The following is a 25,062-nucleotide window of genomic DNA, read 5'->3' on the forward strand; positions in this document are numbered from 1 at the left end:
AAGCTCAGTTGTTCCTGAACTCTCTCAACGTGGGTACTAAACATCGACTCCCACCGGTACAGAATGGATACTCATGAGACAGAGCTACTGGACATCTTGTGGGTGTGACGAGCTTTCCACAAAAAATTGGGCTTCATGTAACAAACTTTCCAAACTCGGGCGTCTTTTAATAAAGCTGTTTATTACGGGCGTTCACCATTTTCTCTGCTCAACCCCCTCTTAATTTACTTCTAGGACTCTCCTTAAAAAAGGGAAACACATACCAGTGAACGTTCAAGGTTGGTTCACCACCCCAAAAAAAGTATAAATAATATCAGCCAATGCACACCAGGTCTTACACCTGGAATGCTACTCCAAAAAAGAAGCACTGGGGATGTAGGAATACAGGGGCATAATACCAATGAGTAGCGATGTTTATTGCTAACTAGGCTTTGCAACGATTTTTTTATCTCTAAGCATCGCCGGAAATTATCGTTGAGATAACTTGCTATTAGCAACGTTTATCTCAGAAGTGATAAAAATCCTCACGCTAACTGCCAAATGAGAGATTATCGCTGGAAAACCAACGATAATATCTTGAAGTTTGGCGTTAGCTTGATGATAGAGGCTCACAAACTTAGCCATGATATCCACCTTCCATAGGATATCATGGCTAAGTCAGGAAAATTCCAGGTGTAAAAAAAGCAGTGCTAACCGCGGTTAGCGCTGCTTTTTTTTTATCACTAACAGGGTTAGCGATATCCTTGATAATAGGAGAAATGTCGCTTAACAACATTTCTCCTATTATTTTTCTCTGGAACGCCCCCTTTGCATTGCATTAGAGATGCAAGGGGAAGCGTATAGAAAAAGGGTGCTAACATGCCAATATGCGTGTTAGCACCCTGTTGCTGATAGGGAGATAATTTTATCTCTGCTTTCTTGGCTTTTAAAGCCAAAAAAACAGAGATAAATCCCTTGATAATATGCCCCACAGTTTCTACCAGTCTCCCATTAAATACAAGATTTTGAAACACGGCTCAAAACAGAAACTCAAGAGCAGTGAGGGTCAGGACAAGCAGCAACAAGCAGTGCCTATAGAGCACTGCAGTGTTTCTGTGCATCACTTCCCGCACTGTGAAGAAGAAATACAACAAAATAAAAATCGCATGGAATTGAGGTGCAAACACGTCCTGCTCTGTAAACTAGACCTTTTTGAAGGTTCAGGGCTTTTGGATGAGTGGCAAGGGGACTCGCTGCACCACAGCACTTAACCTAAAATGAAGACTACCGCCCTAGCTGTGAAGAAGAAACACAACAAAGTAAAAATTGTGCGGCCTGAAACAAAACACAATTAATGTTAACGCCTGCCATCATTGAAGTGTAAGCACGTCATAGACTGTAAACAAAAATAAAGAAAAAAATTCTCCCAAACCGGAGATAAAGAAGGGAAGCATAAGTACACTGTACTTTACCAGTGCTCCTGAGCATTGAAAAGAAGTGATCTGTCAGGCTGCAGAACAAGACAGGAGGCAGCAAAGAAGAGCGACGCTGGACTGCACCAATGGTAAGTAGGAGGCGGGAATACTGTTGGTTTATTCATTACAACAGGTCTTGCTGACAGCGCATGCGCGCTGCCAAGGCTCAACCTAAAAATGTACTGTCATAAGTGATGAGCCCAGTTACATGGGTACACACACTGAAAGGAGACTGGTGGTTTCAAATCACGGTTCATCTTTCAATGTTAAGGAACCATCAGCCAGTGGAAGAGACGGCAGGCATTCATCCACAGGAGTGAGCTTTGTGTGACTCTACCAGTCTGTGTGTTCAGGAGGTGCCTGGGCTGGGTTATTGGACCATCCATTCCATTCTCAGCGGTGCTCTGTGGGCACCTTGACTGTACATCACTTCATATTTCGCATGTACTCTTCGTGGAATCTGATGGCTTTTTGAAACTGCACTGACACCTGTAGTACAGTGTAGGGGCTAATACATTCCCGAAATTACCTGGCACCATTCCCCTATTCAATTGATATAATGTCCCCTTAGGAGTGTGTGGGCCAAATGTCCACCTGAGAAATCTATATTACATAAGGGGGCGCACAGTTATCTGAGCAGTTGTCTGTCACAATATTGAGCACAAACAATTCACCTATCAAAATATTGAAAAGCTAAGTGTATATAGGCACATATGGATTTTACTAGTCTTAACTCCACATCCACATCTCTTGAAGATGTACACATATAATCAAGATGTAAGCTGATCTATATGTATGTTTCAACATCTAGCATCACAATGTATGTATGTAGGTGTATGGTGTTTCTATAGCGTGTACCTAGCCAACATTCAGTGGAGTGCTGTACATGGTGTGTGCTTGTCAATATTTTGGCTACAATATTTTAGCAGCACTTTATTTTAAACTCAATATTCTGATAGTATACCTTCTGGGGTTCCTCCTAGAATACCAAAGTGCCCTGGGGGTGCCATAAACAGGCACAAACAACATGGGCACTTTCTGTAATCCTGCCCCATATTGTTAAGAATAATTGGCTGAAATATATTTCATACATTTAACGAACTGTAAATTATTATGGTAAATTGTATTGAAGTAAATGTGCAGATGTAAGCATCATTATAACGAGAACATGGTGTGCCTCAGGACTGAAAGATTATTCCTTACAATCTTCCTATAGAAGATGCATATGTTCCATGCACTTTAATGAAAATTATGTAGTTAGTTCACTGATCAAACAACAAATCACTGCAATTCACATTCATGGATGTGACCTAGCAGCTATTAGGAAATGTGAATGCGAATGCACGGACCTATAAGACACCAGTTTTCATTACTTGCAATCTTTGGACCAAGCCATTATATAATTGAGAATAATGTAATTGGATAAAATATGTAATTAGGTAGCACGTATATTACATGTTTAGAAACTAATTACATTATGAAAAAGCACTTTGGGTGCTACAAGCAAGAGGATGGAAGTTTAAAAGTGATATAAATGGAGCAACAGACTTTTAGAAGGACGGAGTCATTGACCCAGTTGAGTATCACAGATTAATTGAGAAGAGTACCCAGAGTACACCAAACGATAAAACCAATGCATGGTATGAAGAAATAATAAAAATGAGGAGGCCACAAAGTAAAAAGGACTATACAAAGTATAAAGTATATTTACAAACACTAACATAGCTTACGGGTATATTTTTCTGAATGCAAAGAATAGTAAATATGTAGAACTTGCTGCATAATGTTCTGCGAATAAGAGGGCATGCTTGGATTTGCTGGGCACAAGGATTTCCAGGGTCATGGGAAATTTTTTTTTTTGTCATTTGGCTGCTCCTTTTCACCAAATATTAGGGTGTTTTCTCGGGCCATTTAGAACAATCTGACACTCCTTGTGGATAGCCTACAGCTACTGCGAGGAGTGAAGGAGTGGGAGCCAGGAGCATGAGTAGGGTGCATTGAGCCACTGAAGAGGCGCTGAAGAGGAAGAGGCTCTGAGGCGCTGTGGACCTGTGCTTTTCGGGCAGCACTTCCCAAGGATTTCTCATCTGAGGGCACTTTTTTCAGGATTTCCCAGGACTTCCCATTTCAGGGCACCAACCCCTACACCGCTGTTTACTTCATGCTGCTCAGTAAGTCATAAGAACTTATACTGGGTGCGGCTAGTGACTGTGGGTGTGGTTGCAGGGTCCATGGGCGTGAATCTCCTTTTAAAGAATATGTGGAGCCTGTGGAGAAAGTAGAGCAGTTGCAGAGCAGAGAATCAGGCTCCCTGTCCATTACATCTCCTGCCCACCCATCGGCCTGTTTGGAGCCAGCACCGGTGCACAAAAAACCCAGTGGGAGTATAATAGATTATAACAGTCTATAATAGGGTATTTTGTAATGCCATCCAGGTGTTTGCACTCAAACGCACCAGTAGAATCAGATACAGGACTGCTAGGGCCATCTGCAAGCTCAGCAAGTCGCTCCACGAACCATCGCAGTCCCCTCACTCTCCCAAAAACTATCAGGCAGACGAGAAATAGGGAACACCTCTTAACTCTGAAAACTCCCCCATCAGTGATGTTAATGCTCACAAAGGGTGTAAGGTGCTCCAAACGTGGTAGGGGGGCAAAGGAAGTGAAAGAGGAGGTCCAATAAGTCCAAGTGATAGACACCCATGTAAAAACGGAGGATTTGGAGGGCGTTCAGTCCTCTCTCCCAGAGTATAAGGCAGCCCTTTACCCAGCCATAAATATTACCATCAGAACAAAGGCGCAATCATTCAGTTGTCGACATTTACTCAGCCACTAGGTGGAATTGTTTTACATACAGGAGGGGAGGACAGTAAGATGGATACGGATCCAGCTGAGGGCAAAGTAGAAATCCTTCAGAATGAGAACTTGAACTGGCAGGGCTGGTATCCCTGTTTGATAATCCCCAGGTAACCTCAAGAAGTATTATTGGATTCAATTCAGGTCCCTCTCTGTTGAATTTGTGTGAGCCAGCGCTACAGGTGCCACAGTTTATAGATCGTAGTCCAGCACTGGCAAGAATGGAGGACTATACTCTAAAGGATTTTGCTATATCACTAGAAAAAAACGAAGAACTGAAGGAGCACTTGAGAAAAACAAGTACCAAGGATTTGGACCTGGAATTGGGAGTGTCTCCAGTATTGTTAGCTCGTCAATAGGATATGCCCGCCATGTATGGTAGTGCCCCCTCTAGTTTCTCACATGTTCATTCATTAAAATTGTCTGATGTAGGGAAATCAGCAGCAAGTTTGGATAAGGAGGTAGATAACATCCTGAATTCAGTCGAGAATATACGGAGGGTACTTTAGAGATTTTTTATGCATTGGAGAGAATTCTCTCTTCAATTATATCTTTGTTAGAAAAAAGCATGGTAAATTCTGATCATATATTGGAAGTTCTCTGTCCTATATTAAAGGGGATCCAAGAACTGCATCAGGTTAATCATTTAGCAAAGGTCCCTGATGTAGCTTGTCGTCCATGCCAGACAGGTAATGGGCTGTCTAAAGGGGGAATAAAAGATAGAAGCGCATGAGGATTTTATAGCTGCACCGCTCAGAGGTACCCCCCTGGTAAGTTCATCCCCAGATGTGGCTTGTTGCCCATGCCAGACATGTAACGGGTGTCTAAAAGGGGAATGAAGATAGAGGATCGGGAAGCGAAGGAGGATGTTATAGCTGCACCGCCCAGAGGTACCCCCCTGGTAAGTTCACCCCAGTTAAGCAACATATAGAGTGTGCCAAGCCTACTAGTCAAGGGGAAAGTGTAAACTTAAAAGTAACCTTGGATGTGCCGCCATTACGACTATATCCCATTTTAAAAAAAGTATCTTGAACAACTCACGCATGGCAGGTCCCCCGAGCGAATTACAGCTAACTGAAGAATCTGCTAATATTTCATTGACCGCACCCCTAGGGGTGGTCTCCGCACCAAGAGAATGTAACACCCACCTTGCTCGGAAGGGAAAGAAGAAGAACAAGATTCAACGTATACAAAAACGGAAATAGAAAAAATTGTGGTTCCCTTCTGTAATAGAGGAGTTAAATTGCACAAAATCATGACCAAGGAGCAAAGCTCCTGGGATTTTGGGGCAACCTACATTAAATGTGGGTCATAAAGCAGGGTTGGATAACTGTAATCAGCCGACCTGCTCGAACATGCTGCTGATTAACCCAAGGAGCCAAGAGGGTCAGGAAGAAAGTGGGACTCCAAAAGTCAACAGGGGTGACATTGAGAACCAGAGCCTTCCCTGCAATATTAAGTTAGCTGATTATGAAACAAGTAGAGACCCTATATCAGGAACTGTACTGGCAAACCTATACGTCCTAGTATTTGAACAGGGCTCAGTTAGCGGTGGTGCCCCCCTCTTCCATGTGGACGGGATATTTTTCCAGTACGGTTTGATCCCAGCCAGGGGAAAGTTGGGGAGGGAGAAATATTCACAGTTTGCAGCAGTAAGGGGGTTATGTCAGAGAGGGGACCGGTAATGTGGCAGATTGGTAAAAGGCCATAGGACATACAGGGCCGGGTGTCAGGCAGGTGAACAGGACCTTGCTCTTTGTTTCGCTGTTTGAGACTGACTCAATGTTACTGAATAGAAGTGCCCTACTTCAGTTGCTATCAGAAATAAAGGACTTGGGACAGGTAATAAGCAAAGACCTTGAGCTGGTCTACTTAGATCTGAGGAGTGCCCCTCCAAGTACTAGAGTCACATTTACGTCAGGGGTAGTTTCAATGTTAGTACTAGCTAATGTAGATTCCTTTAGGAAGAGAGGTATAGACATGCTTGCTTGTGTGAACCCTTTCCCAGTTTTGTCTGAAAGCTCAGGAAAGATCCATCAGGTGCAAGGTAGCGGGTTCTCCACCGACATGGGCGCTACAATCCCTATAAACCCTAAGGACATTGAAATAACAGTAGAGAGAACCCTAGGAAACAGAGTTTTTAACATCATAGGTCCTGAAGTCCAAAGGCCTGGTAGTACCATTGTGGAGGATGAGATGGCCCAGTTGAGCTGGATGGTCGGTGCCCTGAATGGGTCAAAAGTAACTACGAAAATGCCCACTTTGAGGGGGTAGCCAATTGGGAAGAATCCTTTCCTGGAATTTAGCCGGGGTAGGAAAAACTGACTGTAAGCTTAAATCGTTATTAGAATATGACCCTAAAATAATTTGCCTCCAGGAAACCTGGAAGGGTGGGGATTTTCATTTTGAGAATTTAGGCTGTCTACGATACCAAGGCAAAGGGAAATTAACGGATTGAAACAAGTACAGAAAAGGAAAACAGTATCAGAACGTAGGAGAGTCGAAGACTCAAATTGGATTAAACTTCGATAGGTTGCCCAATCTGGCGACACTAGGAAAAATTGGGCATTTAAAGCAAAATTTTGCGATGAGAGAGAGAAGTCAAAACCTAATTTGATTCCAGAAGCAGGTTGGTCTATGTATATTTCCCAGCTGCATACTTTAAATTCTGCAACTGGATGGAATCAAGATGTTAGTTCTGCCCTGTTCATCGGGAGTAAATATGGTGCACCATCATGCTCTGAAATAGAGGGTTACATTAAAGGGGCAAGATACTCTAGTGCGATGTGCCCCGATGATGTATCAATAGCTAAAATAAACCAGGACAGCAAAGCAAGGGCGAAATCTTTGCATCCACTGTTTACCCATTATTATACCCATGGTGTTATCCCACAATCCTGAAAGGGAAGTATAATTGTTCCACTATATAAAAAGGGTCCAAAAAATTCCCCTGCCAATTTTAGACAGATTTCTCTCCTGGATGCAACTGGGAAATTATTTGCAAAGAGCATCCTCACCCATCTGCAAGACTGGGCATTCGGAAATCATTTTATTCCCTTAGAACAAACAGGATTTTATAAAAATAGTGGTACCTTGGATGATATCACCGTCCTCCAAACCTTAAGAGAAAAATACCCACTGAGTAGGGGAATGCTGCTATATGCAGCTTTTATAGATTTTTCTGTAGCATTCGACTGGGTAGATCAGGGGTCAATGTGGCGAAAATTGGTCACCATTGGGATACCTGGGAAATTATTATGATTGGTTATTGCTCTCCATACCTCTACTTGGATGCAGGTTTTAATAGGGGGAACACAGGGGCTCTCGAGAAAAATGGAAACTAATAATGGCTTGAAGCAAGGGTGTCTTCTGGCCCCTCTTCTTTATCTATTTACATTAATGATTTGCCAAGAAGAGTGGGACTCAGCAAAGGGGATTCCCCTAAATTAGGAAATTTAAATCTGAGCTGTCTGCTATATGCGGATGGTGCAATAATAATGGATTTAACCCCAACAGACTTCAAAGACGCCTTGCTGAGTTGGCTAGTTACTCAGAAGAATATTATTTAAAAATAAATATTTTATAGAGTAGAGTTATGATTTTTAGTTATGAAGGATGTAAAGTCAGGAACAACTTGCATTGGTTCCTGGAAAAGAGGAACTGGAAGTAGTTAAGTTTTATCCATATTTAGGAAGAACCTTTACAAAAAGATGCTCCGCTAGTAATCATATGGACCACATACCTTATCAGTCTCTAACATAAAGATACCACCAGCACTCAGCTATGGTTGTGAAACAATAGACGCACAGGAGTGGGATAAGTTTGATAAAGTGGAGGGGCAGATCTGGCGCCAAATATGTAATTTGAACTGTGCTGCCCCTATTGCAGCGATTAGGCTTGAATTTGGTTTACTCTCCACTTATGTGCTACCTAAGGCTGCATGCTTAAAATGGAGCAATGCGCTATTAAATAGCCAAGAGAGTCCGTTACGGGTACACTATACGGGGACATTTTTGTTAATATGAAAGAAAAGAGTGCTCTTTTTAGGAATTATTTAAAAGCCATAGCAATGTTCGGCTTAGATAAGTATAGTGTGGCGGATCTTTGTAAACAGGCTTTGAAAATCAGAAATAAGAAAACAATCTATGGGTTTTCCCGTGAAAGAGACATTAAAATATGCACAGAGAAAAGTAATAATGATTGTATTGTGGGGAGCAGTATTTGCAAAAAAACCCAGCCTTATGTTTTATGAAATCTTAAACATTGAGTACATAGGGTCATTCTGTTGCTTAGGGTGAATTTACTTCCTCTAAGAATTGTAACAGGAGCTTGGAAGGGCATCGCTAGACCGGAAAGACTTTGGGGCATATTATCAAGAGCTGCGATAAAATTATTGCCACTTTAGCGGCAGGAAACTGCCGCTAAAGTGGCGATAATAGTCTTGATAATATGCTCTTGTGAATTCCCATAGCAGCCCAGGTTCTGGTGTTAACCTGAGCTGCTATAGGAATTCACAAGGGCATATTATCAAGCCCATTATCACCGCTTTAGCAGCAGTTTTCTGCCACTAAAGCTGTGATAATTTTATCACCTTTCTTGATAATATGCCCCTTTGTCATTTATGTAAATCCTGCATACAAGACTTAAATCATGTCCTATTTGTTTGCCCCACATTACAACCTGTATGTCGCAGATACCTAAGGAATCCTTTTTTAAAGTATAATATCACTAAAGTAAAAGAGACACATAATTGTCTGCTGACGCCCCATGTCTGAACTTAAGTGTTTACAGTTTTGTCGCTTTTTTAAACAATTTTTAAATATATATTAGAGTAGTATTGTGTGATTTATTATGTATGTTCCTGAGAACTTGCACTTAATCTATTTTATCCTCTTTTGCTGCTAGCAGTAAAGGATGCTAAATTACTATGTATGCATCCGAGCACGTGCACTTTTTCAACTATTTTGGCTGCTAATTTACGAGTATTGTGTGATGATTTACTATGTATGCATTTTAGTACTTGCACTTTACCAAACTTTTTTGCAGCTAGCTATCAAGTATTGTATGCTGAAAATTGCTTTGGGATTTTTTAATTACTCTTGCACTGCTATGAAGCTGCTGGTCACTTGTACTGTAAAGTGAAGTGACAAATTCCTGCTTTTTACTATATGGTTATGTTGCGGGTTATCTAGTACTGTATTGCGAATTGTCAAATTCCGCATTTTATTATAAGTTTTACTTTTGAAAGTTTTATAATAGCATTAGATCATAATCTTCCTACAAGTCCACAAGTATTCAACTATGGTAATGTGATTTCCTATGGATTATAGCCTTTTTCTGCTAATTAAGGAGTAAAGGATGCTGCATTACTATGTACGCAACGAAGCACAAGCATTTTTAAATTTTTTTTTCGCTGTTAGTTTAGGAGTACGGTATGCTGATTTACTATGTATACATCTAAGCTCTTTCACTTTACCAACCATTTTTGTTGCTAACTATCGAGTATTATATGCTGAAATGTGTTCTGTGAAGTTTTAAATACTCTTGCACTGCTATTATGCTAGTGGTTGTCTTGTACTGTATAGTGAAGTGATAAATTCCTGTTTTTTTAAAACATGGTTATGCTGCTCGTTATCTAGTACTGTATTGCAAATTGTCAAATTCCACATTTTATAGAAGGTTTTACTGTTGAAAGTTTTATGATAGCATTAGATTATAATTTTCATATAAACCCGCAAGTATCCATCTATGGTAATCTGTTTTATTATGGATCAATCCCCTTGGCACTAGAAATTTATAGAATGGTTCCCAATTATAGGTTTTTCTGTTTTGTATATATGTTATGATAAATTTAGTAACCAACTGTCTATCTCTAAGGACAATAATGTTGATTTTTAGATGTACATTTAAGTGGAACTCTTCAGAGTTTCAAATCTTAATAAATAAAATGAAAAAAACTGGTGTTCTCTTTTTTTGTTGCAGCATGTTTTATAGTGCCCTGCTGGGTGCATGCTTTTTTTTGTTTTATAATTGGGCTGGTTGACCTATAAAAAAATGCACAATAAGAAGAAAAAATATGTCTCTTTCTGAACTATTTTCCATTTCATTATATTAAAGGGCTAAGTTACTTTTGCAACTTTTTCTCTTACAGGAGCTCATTTAACATAGTCAAGATATCAAAGGGGAAGGATCACTGGTCCTGCATAACCAGGGTATGCAGGTTGGTTTGTTGTGTCTCACAAAGTTAAAAGACCCTCATGCACGTGTTTTTTGGTAGGAATTCGTAGCAGTATATGTTGTCTCCCCACTTTGAAACACGTGTGTGCATAATCCTTGGGTCAGTTTTTATGCAACCTCCACCCGGAGGATTTACCCAAGGTTAAAATAGTAGTGATCGTGAATAAGTGACGTGAAGGGGGATTGAAATGCCCATACAGCCAGAAATCAAAGTTTTATTAGGTCTGGATTCGGGTAATAGTACACGATAATGGAACGTGTTGCTATGGAATATTAAGGAATTCAAGCACACTAATGAGTGAGTGTTTAAAAAATGGTCGACATGTTTCAGCCTTGGTGCCTGTGTAGGTCGGTAGGCTTTCTTCAGGACCAGTGTTAGGTGAAAGGGTGAAGTGAAAGAATATAAGTAAATAAATAACCTGCTTTAGGCAATCCACGGTAACATTGTACCTGGTGCAGTGCGATTGTGCACTTCTTCGGGTTCGGGGGCAGGGGAGGAGTGCCTCTCTGTGGCGTGTCTCTTCCTGTGCAGCTAGTGCTGTCGCTGCCGCTTCAGACCCGGAAAAACATATTTAAAAGACAAGTACAGGAGAAGTTAAGTGACAGGTAAGTTACATATTGTAGGTTCATATAGTAAAGGTACAGTACTTTTACATTCTAAGTTTTCAATTTCAATTTATGTAAAAGACTAAGAGCCTGATTAGGAGTTTGATGCTCTTGGGACCGCCGTGGCATCGGATTCACCTATGCACCGGTGGTGTTCCGACTGCCATATTATGACACATGTGGTAACACAGGAAAAAGAACACTGCAGTCCATAGCCATGGGCAGGAAATCCAGACCGCAGTGGTTAGGGCAATGCATCTGTCAAGTGGCGGACCATCAGTGTTACCACCGGCCCAATAACGAGGTACCTTACAGCAGACGTGAATGTGTTGGTCCAGCCAACACATCTGAGCAGACAGAAATGTAGGTATATAAGGCCAAAACTCAACTGTTCTCATGATCTGTGTCACCATGGAGCCAATCTTACACATCCTGCCGCTGCTGTACCTGCTTGTTGACATCCAAAACCGGCACCGTTGCAGATACAACCGATGATAATCTATACTCTTACTTGTTCCTATTGACTCCTCAGCAAATAGATGCCCCGCCATGGATTTGGCGGGGAGATTGGGGTCCTTGGGCAAGACATATTTTGTGGGCCCAGGTTCAGAATTGTTTTCGATGTATGACCCAAATACAGCTCCATGATGTTCTCTTTTGTCAAGTTTCTAATACTGCACAGGGACACTCTACACAAATAGACATGTGTTTACATCCTATAATCAGAGATAGTGATATGTGCATTAAATTGTGTCACACAACAGCATCTCCTCATCGATATAACACCTATTAATCTATGTGACTCCCACACATAGCCCAAATAGGTGCTGTTGTGATATAGAAGATATATCTGTACAGCAGCGGTCCGTGCAGGTAACAGCGGTTGGGCGATGGGGCCGGGTGGGGAGGATTTTAAGGGACGATGCAGAGGGAAAATTATTTTCTGTCTACATCGTTCCTCGAATTCCCTCCCCCTCCCCCACCCGGCCCCTCCGCTGTTACCTGCATGGACCGCGGCTGCATCTGTATGGATGTCTCATGAAACTGAAAAACACTGTATCCGCTACCCCTCATTATTGGACTCTCACACATCACCCACATTAAAAGGTAATGCCAGTAAACAGGATTACAAATAATCTGTGTGAGAAGCATTCAGAGGGCACAATGTAAACACTCTGCAAAATAAGTATGCCTCTACCAAGGAGAATCCTAAAAGGCTTGAGTCCTCAGCCACGGTCTACTTTGCACATGCCTTAAAACATTTATGTGTACAGGACCTGTGGTTTGCAGTCTATCAGGAACAACCACTAGTATAATCAAGTGCCATGCATGTATAGGAAATGTGTCAGTGTAAGTCATGAAAGAAAACACTCTATTTTAAACAACAAGGGGACCCCAAATAGTGTCAGCGAGGGACCTCGGGGAGCTTATCATATAGAAACAACAATGGTCCCAAGCAAGGAGACAAGAGATGATCGAAAATGAATATAGACTCAGTCATTCCTATATTGGCGAAGACATGCCCAGCCGGGCAGAGGTCCTCAAGGTTTATATTTAAATTAAAGTTTGCAAGACAAAATAACACCTTCGACAATTCACGTGCGTGGGGCACAAGTCTGTACCCAACCACGACAATACATAGACACAAACAACATACAAAAAGGGCTTGCAAGGCAAAATCAACAATCTCTGTAAAGTTCAAATTTAAGCAGAGAATTTTTTGTAGGTACCATTACATAGTTTTGTATAGTAAATCATTATACAAGTATATGGTACACAGTGAGTCGACGACGTTTCGGACCCCCTTACTAAATGATGGGGTCCATCATCAGGACAAAACAATGGTTGCCTTTTAAATATAAGCCTCTTTAGCCTAAGGAGAAGAAGGGAGGACAAAAAATTACATTACATTTAACTACACGCATAAGGCTGGTGACATTGTGTAGTGGTTATGCAACTAATTCGCTTATTTCCAGAGCGGAAACAGCGAGTGGTATTAACATTATAGTAATTATAATTAAACAAGAAGAATCCTACTCGGGGTGTACACCTCAGGAAGTGGGGGACACCCAGTGTTGTGTTTAATACCCCTCGCACACCAACAGGCCCCTTGGTGTCATGCTTCATCATCGGGGTCTTCGCACCCCGCTAGAGGGATGCGGCGTGCTACGACCAGCGACTGCGCGGGAGCACTAGAGTGGTTGACTATGTGTGGTTTGTGTTATGTGCTTGTGCTGGGGTATATGGGAGAATGTGAGTGAAGGGTGTGGTGAGGATTAAAAAGACACCTGGCCAGCAGGTTTGTGAGAAAAAATTTATTCGAAAACTCTGGCTGGTGCTATTAAAAAGGTGCAGGGCGAGGTTAGTAGTCTTGATTATGGACTCTACCTCTGGTGTGCGTCAACATGTTTCGGAACTCTGTTTTCTTTCTTCAGGACGGGTGCACAACTTCCCAACCCTACTCACGTGTTTTTTAATAAAATGTTGTTTTCTAAACTTTAGAAAAAAGTGAAAATTATTTACAGTGAGAAACTAGGCTATGGTGTGCCTACAGCGGTTTGTCCGGATCATGCAGTTGCATGTCTTTCGGTTACTAATAGTTCTGAATTCATACTCATTTAGACTGTCATGTTTTGCCTCACGAGCATGTCCAGAACGCCAGGGTAGGTAGGTGGACTCCTAATAAAGTCCGCCAAAATAGGCCTCTTTCCTCCCTGCAATACTCCGCTGGTGGAGTATTGCAGCCTTCTCCAGTGTCTCCAACAAAATCACGAAAACCATTAAAAAAACTGGCATATTCTGAACTCGGGGCAATTGAACTGGGAACGCCCGCTTTTTGCTTTTAAAAAAAGCAAAAATATTAAAGATCATCTAGTGAGGGCAGCCTTACCATCCCCCACCCCACTAAAAAGAACGATTAATGACCATTGGGCCACGACACCTCTTAAGGGTCATGCTAAATGTGGAACATGTGTGGTGTGTGACTTCACTATTGAGAGTAAAGAATTTGTGTACAAGGAAACTAGAAATGTGTTGAAAACATTCACAAATTGCAACAGTTGCAATGTTGTATATGCAATTTTATGCCCATGTGACCTTATTTATGTGGGGCAAACCAAGCAAAAAGTCAAGTTGCGAATCTCCCAACACCGGAACAGAGTACGCTGCAGGACTCCTAATGCTCCATTGGTTGAGCACTTCACCTCCAAGCAGCACACTGAAAATGACATTCGTTGGACAGTGATAAACCAAGTGACAATACCACCGAGAGGCGGTGACCTCAATCTTCTGCTCAACAAAGAGGAGTTAAAATGGATAATAAGGACAGACAGTTTGAACTCTGGTCTTAACCAGCAAGAGGACTGGACCACACTAATTTAACCTTGCTCTACATGGTCCTCTTTTGAAAGAACTCAAGTGAATGAACTGAAAAACTTTCTCTGCAGAGACTCTTAATTGCACCGTGTGTACCAATGCACTCTATGTAACCCTGCTGTTATTTTCGTTATTTTCACAATTGTTATTTTTCACAAACGTCACCACTTTGCACTGATCCCTGTTTCTTGCTCTCTGTTTTCATCCCCTGTACCTAAGCTGCTTCCCTAATTGTTGTCCCTCCTTCATTCGCTTCACCTAATATGGCTACCCGTCCTTGGTCCTTCCTTTATTCCCATGACCTAAACTCAGCCAACGGCCGACCATGTTATAATGGTCCCGGTCACATGACTTCCACAACCAGGAAATCCAGTGCTGCCGACTGACCCGGTAAGACTACGATGCGCCCTGTCCTCGCTTCTGTGGCCCCGCTAATCATCCTGCCCAATTGTCTCACCAGGCTCTATCCCTTTCCTTACCCGCAGGCCACCCCCTGGTTCCAGGACCCAAGCGCTACTCGGCGCAACCGGTAACACTCGGACCACAAGGTAAGCCCCACTCGGCTCTAGTGTAACATGCCATTGGTCACTTGGCCTTGGTTTTCCACCCTTTTAAAACATGTACCCTTTATATAGGTACATGCGGAAATGTGGTATTATATCTACTCCGCCCCTGGAGCCTAGAACTATTTTTATGCAAATTACTGGTAAGCCGCCATCACTTTCACTGACCCGCCCGAATATACTAACGGCTATCTCCCTTCATAATCGCTGCTATTCCCTTTCATTTTAGATACTCCAAATAATACGGATAAGTCATCCAATTCTGGTCCTGGTTAATTGTTCATCTTTAAGCTCGCCTGTGAGCTCTCAAACTATATGCTCCTTTGGTGAGCTCAACATTCTTTTTCTTTTTCTTGCAAATGAAGTGTATCACTGCGCCGTCTATCACTGTATCTTTCCTCCTCGCAATTCAACCACACCACTGCGCCGCTTTTTGCTTGACCATGCTGTCACCCCTTGGTTTTAATCTTGAGAACTATTCACCTACACCCCTCTCAGTTTGGGCATAATAGGTGTATGCCACTCACCAAGTCACCATCAGTATGTGTTTGATCACTCAGTCACATGCCTTCTGACACTATAATGTTAATACCACTCGCTGTTTCAGCTCTGGAAATAAGCAAATTAGTTGCATAACCACTACACAATGTCACCAGCCTTATGCGTGTAGTTAAATTTAATGTAATTTTTTGTCCTCCCTTCTTCTCCTTAGGCTAAAGAGGCTTATATTTAAAAGGCAACCATTGTTTTGTCCTGATGATGGACCCCATCATTTAGAAAGGGGGTCCGAAACGTCGTCGACTCACTGTGTACCATATACTTGTATAATGATTTACTATACAAAACTATGTAATGGTACCTACAAAAAATTCTCTGCTTAAATTTGAACTTTACAGAGATTGTTGATTTTGCCTTGCAAGCCCTTTTTGTATGTTGTTTGTGTCTATGTATTGTCATGGTTGGGTACAGGCTTGTGCCCCACGCACGTGAATTGTCGAAGGTGTTATTTTGTCTTGCAAACTTTAATTTAAATATAAACCTTGAGGACCTCTGCCCGGCTGGGCATGTCTTCGCCAATATAGAACTGACTGAGTCTATATTCATTTTCGATCATCTCTTGTCTCCTTGCTTGGGACCATTGTTGTTTCTATATGAAAGAAAACACAGCACTAACAGCATTTGTCACACATTTAGATAAAGTAGGTGTAAGGTACACACATGAAAAGGGACACATGTCCATACAAATATCTACAAAGGTTTGACAATTTAACTTGCTCCATGTGTGGATAAACCAATATATAACTTGAGCACATCATTCACATATTCAACCTACATCATTGGGAGAAGTGGAACCTAAATGATGGTGACATTGGCCAGGTCAGGCAGAAATACTTGCCATATAATATAACACCTAGTTCAATGTCAGCTCCAATTGGATTTCATACCACATATCCATCCATTCAACATTTCCCCTTGTCTTTTGTAACTCAAGCATTGGTTCCAAGGTCAGATCATACTAACCCCATTAACTGGATCAGCGATAGGGATAAAACAATCACAACTGTAGGTACACATCACTAACTATAAAATACCAATAAATAATTAGAAAAGGAATGGCAGGACTAATGTCTTCCAAAATGTTCATGAATGTATGTCAAAACATCAAGTAAAATAAAGGGCAATGATCAGTTCTTTAGTGCAATCTGTGCCACAGCATACTGCTGTGCCACTAAACTTGACCATACTGACACTGCCAGGGAGCCTCCTCATAAAGGGGCATCTTTGGGTATTGTAGGCACCGCGCAAGCAGTACTTGAGAGGGGGGCCGATCAGGCATGGGTGAGTTTAGTTTTGGGAGGGGTTTTCATGGACTTTTTAGTGGTATGGCAGGGTTTAATGGGGTGGGGATCAGGATTTTCAGGGTTGGATTTGGATGTTGTAGGGATGGGTTGGGTGTTTGGGACAGTATTTGTTGACTGTGGGCATCGGATTTCAAAGGGTCCTGGTCACTTGCTCCCTCCATGTCTGTGCTGTGACTTCTGGAACCACTGTGACGAGCTGTGTCTCAAGGGACATAGGCCCCTTCTCCTTCCCTTGCCCAGGGTGAATCTGAAATGACATTTAAAATATGTTTATTAGAACTGCATTTCCACACCTGATCATCCCTTATTAACAGAAAACATTCATTAGGTGTACTTATCACACCAGCCTCATGGTTCACTATTTAGGCTTTAAAGATTGCATGAGCACATGCATGAATGCTACATAACATGCAGCCAGTTGGTTTCACTTATCTCCAGGCAGCTCCAAAAGCATTGATGAACTCCATCAATGCTTTTGGAACATTGATGGAGCCAAAGTACACAGCTGATCAACTATCATCGTATGGACTTATGTCCATACGATGATAGTTGATCAGCTTGTATACTTTGGCACTTATAATATACCATAGAAAAATGATGTTACTAAATAGGATGGATGCCATTTTTACATTTACAGAATGTTACCACAATGGCCAAGATTTTATCAAATATTCATCTTCCTTATAACACATCATGATGTCATGGAGGTCAAGTTAAAGAGCAATGGGGCAGATGTATCAAGATTCCGTTTTGCGAGTCCTTAATTGCGATTTTTAGCGAATCGCAATTTCGGAATTGCAAAAGGGGATGTATGATGGATTCTCCGAAAAATGTGCGATTCCTAAAAAATCGCAGAATTTTTTGCAATATTTTTGCTATTTCTTAATTAGCGAATTTCGCAAATTAAGAAATCGCAAAAACGGGATCATGCAATGCAGGAACAGCCTGATGACATCACAACCAGGAAGTTTCGGTGATTGCTTGCACCTGCTTCCCAGAGCCACACCCAGTGGCAGTTGGAAGAGTGTTCTGAGGCAGAGCAGACCTGTTTGGAGAGCAACGAAGTCACAGAAGGCACAGGAGGAATTGGCATTGGAAAAGAGAAAAAGGAAGCAAAAGTTTTCTGAAAAGGAGAAAGAAATCCTCATAGAGGAAATGGTGTGTAACCATGAGGACCTTTTTTGAAAAAAAGCACTGAAAGTTCATGACTCCAGGAAAAAGTTAATTTAGTAGGAGTCACCACTCGCTCCATTGATGAAATTAAAGAAAGGTGGTACGATATGAGACTCAGATCAAAAGAGAGACTTGCAGATAGAATTAAAGAGGCAAACAAAACAGGTGGTGGAACTTTTAATGTGGACCAACCAACACCCCATGAGGAACTGATAGAATCCACCCTGCTACCAGAGAGTGTGAGTGGAGTGGCTACCATTGATAGCTCTGAACCTACAGCAACTACACAAGGTAAGATTAATGCAAATTGCATCAATGTATGTGTGTAAAGAATGTGTGTGTGTTCTGTGCAGAATCTCATTGTCAGATAAATAGTAGTCCACTTACACTGTAAAACCAGAAGTGAGCAATGCATCATGGGAGTTGTAGTCCAATTAAGATTGTACTACTCATCATCACAGTAACACATGTTATTTGACCAAGTAGTAATTTGGCATGCTGAAGCAGTGTAGTACAAGTTGTTGTCTGCATTGAAATATTTTTATTTTAAAGAAACACAAATTCATATTTCACACTCTACATCCACAGAACATACAAGAGACTCCAGGCCAGAAAATTATTTGGAAACTTCTCCTACTCATTTGACGTCTTACACTGAAGAAGTTGTCACTGATGCCCCTGTACAAAATAGGAACATACACAGGAAGCGCAGATGTGTTGCACCACTGGAACCAATGGGAGTGGAAGAAAATTCATACGTAGATTCAGTTCCCAATGAGACAGTCACAGTGTCCCCTCAGGACTCACACCAGCAACCACAAACTCCAAGGAGGGTACGCTCATTCCGTCTGGAGGCATGTGGGAGCAACAGAGGAGCAAGTGAAGGAGGCACAGTGTTTGCTGGCCTTGAGCAGGATATGTTTCACGTACAGTGCCTGCAAAACAAGGCACTCAGATCAATAAATAGGCAGCTACTTAAATCTAATAAAAATCAGGAAAGCATGGCTGCATCAATCGACAAACTCTGCCTGACCCTTGTACAAACTGAAAATGCACGTAACAGGGCTGCACAGGCTGCACAAGTCAGGATGCATACCTACACCAAGGCAATCAACAGGCTTTATGCAGTCACAAGCAATTTCACGAGGCGCAGCATCAACATACAGCGAGAATTAAGTGACTGCACACGTCAAATGGCGAAGAGTCTGGACAAAATGACCTCGGTCTTGGAAAGTATGCACACCGCCAATTCAGGTGCAAGCGCTCTCCTATGCTCTGGAGAAAGTGAGGACAACTCCAGTAGGAGTAGTAGAAACCCTACCCCAACTAACCAATTGGGCCAACTCAGAAGTGGAAGGCGTACTACTTCTGGACCTGAGCAAGAAGCCATGCCTTCACAGGAGCAGTATGCTTCCAGCCGCCAGCGCAAAAAATAACTTTGTGATTACTAACCTATGCAGCAGAAATACATTGTGAAAGTTATTTTTTTACCATGTATGGATATTTTGATTTTCAACATTGGAAAGAAATGTTTAAAACATAAAGCAATATAGTTTGTATGTTGTGAATAAAAACAACAATTACAAACTTGAGTTAGTATTTAGTTTTTTCTTACCTAAAAATAATTTCGTGTAATCTCTGTCCTTCTTTGACGGCTAGCCATGGCTCCTACTCCTGCCACTGCCATTCTTGGTGGAGGGATATCATCATCATCAGATGAGTCAGAGTCACTCACTTCAATGTCTGTGCCTTTGCGAATTGCCATGTTATGCAGCATTGCACATGTTGTAACAATTTTTCAACATGTTTCTGGATTGTATTGCAATGCACCTCCACTATTGTGTATGCATCTGAAACGGCTTTTTAATATTCCAAAAGTACGTTCAATTACCCCACGTGTGGACCGGTGTGCCCTATTGTAACGTTTTTCACTTGCATTTGCAAAATTTAAGTATGGTGTAAGGATGAAATCACGCACTGCATAGGCACTATCACCTGCAAGTAAGAGAGAGAAAATTGTAACTGTATGTTCCATTTCATTTTGATGGATGGATGGATGGATGGATGGATGGATGGATGGATGGATGGATGGATGGATGGATGGATGGATGGATGGATGGATGGATGGATGTTTGCATGAGTGTTACTCACCTAGCAGGTATCCATCTCCAAACTGACCAGCACTAAGACGTCTATGAATTGCGCTATGTCTGAAGATGAAAGAGTCATGTGTACTTGGCTACAATGTCATTGATTATGTTCTTTGCATTGCATATGATCTGGATGTTGAGCGAGTGGTAGCTTTTTCTATTCCGGAATACATATTCTATGGCTGCAGGTGGAGTGATAGCAATATGGGTTCCGTCAATGCATCCAATCACATGTGGGATTTGTGCTATTTGATAGAAATCCAACTATGTTTCCTGTATGGCTTGTTGTGTATTAGAAAAAATATATATGATGTTGGAGTCTCCTTACCATTGCATCCAGGAACACATGAAAAAAACATGATAGGGCACTCTGTGACACTCCACCAACCTCTGCAATTACACTTTGAAAAGAGCCAGAAGCCAAAAGGTGCAGTGAGTACAATACCAGCACATGTGTTGGTATTGATTGTGTTCTGCCTGTTGGATGTGCCAAAAAAGGTTCCAATTCATTAATCAGGTCCAAAATGGTGTGAGGATGTAGTCTGTATTTTTCATAGATCTCCTGAGTCTGCTGGAACAGCGCAATGCGTATTCTGAAGATTCTCTCCTGTCTTTGTCTCCTATGGGCAAGAGCTTGAATGTGTAGCCTCCTGGCAATCAGGTACAGTCCCGCCATTTTGAAATGTAGGAAAAAGCATTCTAGGAGCCTTTTTATATAATTTTTTTTTACCACCTGATACTATTTGGTGTTAATTAAGATTTCTTATTTTGCGAATTTTGTGAAATCGCTATTTGCAATTTTTTCTTACATATTGATGCGATTCCTTAACTTGCGATTTGTTATTTGCGATTTTCGCAAATTTAGGAACATGCAAAATAAGAAATCTCTATTTATTCTGCGAAAAATACTTCTCGCACACTAAGGAATCGCAAAAATTGCGATTTCTTATTATGCGATGCGATATCTTTGATACATGCCAGTTGCACTTTTTGTTGTTGCAAACGCTGTGAAATTGCGATTCGCAGCAGTTGGGACATGCAAAACACTTGACACAACTGCCCCAATGTATCATCAATATGTGCTGCAACAGGAATCATGTTACATGCAAATGCTCATTGCACACTCATGACACTTTTGACTTGAAACTTCATCACATATCCACTAACTGAAAAAGTCTAGTGAAAGTTGTACTGAAGATAGAAAAGTAGACTTGAAACTTTGAGAGACAAAGCTTTGGGAGATAGATAATCCAAATTCATTCACCATAAAACTTTTTATAGTCAGATGAACATTCCCAAACCTGTTTCATGCAGGTGATAACACCATTCATAGATTGCATTCCTACACGTCAATACACTTTTGAAGGTTTTTCATTGTCATCAAATATCGATGACATGAAGATGTGGGATCACTAGAGTCCTAATGGGATGGCACATCACATCACTCTTTGGTAAAGCAAACTCAAATTGCCTTTTGAGGATGAGTGTAGACACTCACATATGATTTATATAGTTCCACATCTCACTTCCTGATGAATGTCACCAGTTAGTGAATGAATTTTGCAACACTATTTCACATGAAGTAACAACAGGTAGATGTACACTAGGCAACATGTAGGCACCGATGCTGATGGCGCCAGTGATGTTTGCACACTAATGTCACTGTTGAATCATAACTTACTAACAGGATGTGTTGTACAGTCACACCATCAAGAGTGCACTGTATGCCTTGTCACATTTAATAGGGCCACCATCACATGAGAAACAGTAGTGAGAGAACATCACTCCTTACACAAGGAAGACAAGCGGCCTGTTTGGAACAAATGTCACCCAGAACATCAAAGAACATGAGATGAATCATCAATTCACTCAACCAAGTGTCTGCTCTAGACAGCAAATTGGTTGTGGACTGGATTCTGCTGTGACTCTGGTCATAAAGACAATAGGAACATCACATCAGCTTGTACCTACTACCAGATCTACACAAACATTAGCTCTTCTTGGGCATCACAAATGGACCACCCTCAATCTTGATGGGAAAATGGATGCCTGTAACACGCAAAGCTAGCAATGTAACATGGATGATTCTGGCCAGGAATCACCCCCTTGTAGCTGCTGCTGAGCCCTCAGCTGCCATTCAAGCTCCAGGTAGGCCACCACCAGTATGCAGGCCATTAGGGGGGTCAAGGTCTGGCGTGTACACCATTTAAATTGGGAGGACTTCCTCAGCTGGACCTCCACTATCTTTCTGGGCCAGTACCTTAGGTCATCCCATGTCTTCCTGTAATGGAAGTTGCACTGTTTAAAGACCGAAGGGTCCACACCTTCAAGGCGATGGATCTCCAAATGGCTGTCTTCTAATGGACATTGCCCTGTATAGATGCAATTTTTGAAGAAGCGGATTGTAACTGCAAGTTTATGGATACCTGTTTGGTTGATACACATTTTATATACGCCTTGGACAAGCATCGATCAATGGTCAGCACACTATATGTGTAAATATCAAATGCTAAGCACTACGAAAACATAAATATACACTTTTGTAGTCATCTGCTGACTATCCTCAACCCTGGCCAAGACCTACATTGATTAAAGCAGCCCACTAACATCAAATAATCCAGGGCCAACCTAAGAGTACTGAGATGTAAGGTATTATGACACATTGTGAACTACTGAAGGGTAAATGACTTCTTGTGCAGGACTGTACAGACACCTTTACAGACAGGCCCATTGGTGTGATGCACACAGTCCATAGAGTCTGGTACCACAGTATAGACAACATCCTGAGACTAAGGTCACAATAAAACAGCTGGCATGTGTATTACTTCCTTTCGGGGATCTGTGGTCTACTTAATGGGATATCATACTATGTCTGATTGAGTTTGTGTGGTATGTACTGCCATCAAAGGACAGACATTTTGCCATATGTGTCAGTGTTAGAGGGATGACACTTAGCGTGTATGTCTTGTATGATTCGAGGTAAACTAGCAAAGCTGTTGAATCACATATTGAAATATCTTCATATGTAACCACGCTCTACAATGTAAATGTGTCACATCTGCAAGGCCTGTACAGTGCAAGCATGTGTTATGGAAAAGTAACAACAGAACTGTGGGAGTAAGGAGCCTGCCATACGTAGAGGATACACATTGACAATATTGGTACATAGAAAGACGTATCTGGTCAGAGGGATACCTCAGTCACCATACCATTTCAAATGTAGTTCATGTAAAAACAATCAGGGCTACTATTAGTTTATAAAATTCATTTTTCGGGACATCCAAGGATTTGCAACCCTACAGGGAGATTACTCGGTATATCAGTTGTATTACCACAGTAACTCTGCTCCAACTGGGGCCATGGCCCATAATGGGCACAACTCATTGTCAGGCCTTGATCTCTGCAGACCATGCATACTGTTCCCACATGAACATCACATCTCCACCAACTCAATACATTAAAGTATATTTTCTGACCATCAAATACATGACCTCAAGGTTGTGTGGCAGTCTGAAAGGGTCTGTGAGGTATAGCTAGCTTCGAGACAACAGTTTGGCAAAGCGTGATGTGGTCTGAGTGATATGTGGGACTGTAAACATAGGTAGCATCATCCTCAACTGCTCTTTACAGTATTGCCCACAACTCATGCTATGAAGCCTATTCATGTGTTAGCACAATTACCATGATCTGAACAGCAAATATATCATAGGTACCATGAAATGCATGCATGCATAGATCTATGCATGCAACAGAAGTAGGATATAGGGTTTATCACACATCACAATAGTGAATGTTCAGTCCGTAAAATACAATGCCCCATATCCATTGTATGATTGTCCTATGTAGGGACTACAACATTTTACAAAAAATTATCTGAATTCACTCTGGGACTCTGAGGCAAATTGTTGCCTATGGGAATGGAAAGGATGAACTTGAACAGAGTAGAACATTTGGTATAGATTGTTACCTGCTCCTCTGGTGAGCCTTTGAGCCGGCCATATAGTCTAGACCAGGGTCTACAGCTCCTCTGAAGAAAAGGGACGGGTCCTCTCACCTGCTTGGCCTGGCATCATTGCTCCCAGAAGTGGCAAACAGCTGACAAAGTGGAGGAGGTGTTGATAGTAGCAGTGTCAGGAGGCAAATTAGTTATTTTTCAAACATGGTGTATTTGTACGCCACGTACACAGTCATCAGCATAGATTGACAAAGCCATTGGTGCATGAGCATTACAATTGCCAAAGTTAGAATATGGCTGTGTCTGCCCACCTTGCAGTTGACTTCCCATGCCATTGGTACGTTCCTAATATCCTATATGCGATGTCAGGCATGCACCATTTTGGGGGCTGCAAATACAATATTGATGACTGTTAAATGTGTTACCACCACTCCAAATGCGGGTTAACACCTTGGCTGCTAGGGGTTTTCCCGTTCTGTGCTGAGCATACATGATCCCCATTGTTCATGACAAGGTCAACTCGTCATAAGCACAGGGCAGGTAAAACCCATGACGAGTTGACCTTGTCATGAGCACTGAAGGGGTTAACATGTTTACATTTGGACTACTCTAATGTCAATTAATTTCCAGAACACAAATCAGCTGTGTAGTGCATTTGGCCTAAAGGCATATATGTGCAGTGCAGTATACACCGCGGTTGACAGTTTTTGATTTAAACTTTACTAAATTCCCCATTATTGTACTAATATCACATTTCTGATTGTATAATGTGCACATTTATGTTACAGACAAAAGTGAAGACCACAATGGGGATTATTGGAGGATGTTGTAC

Source organism: Lissotriton vulgaris, chromosome 8 (assembly GCF_964263255.1).
Source record: "Lissotriton vulgaris chromosome 8, aLisVul1.2, whole genome shotgun sequence".
Taxonomy (NCBI): domain Eukaryota; kingdom Metazoa; phylum Chordata; class Amphibia; order Caudata; family Salamandridae; genus Lissotriton; species Lissotriton vulgaris.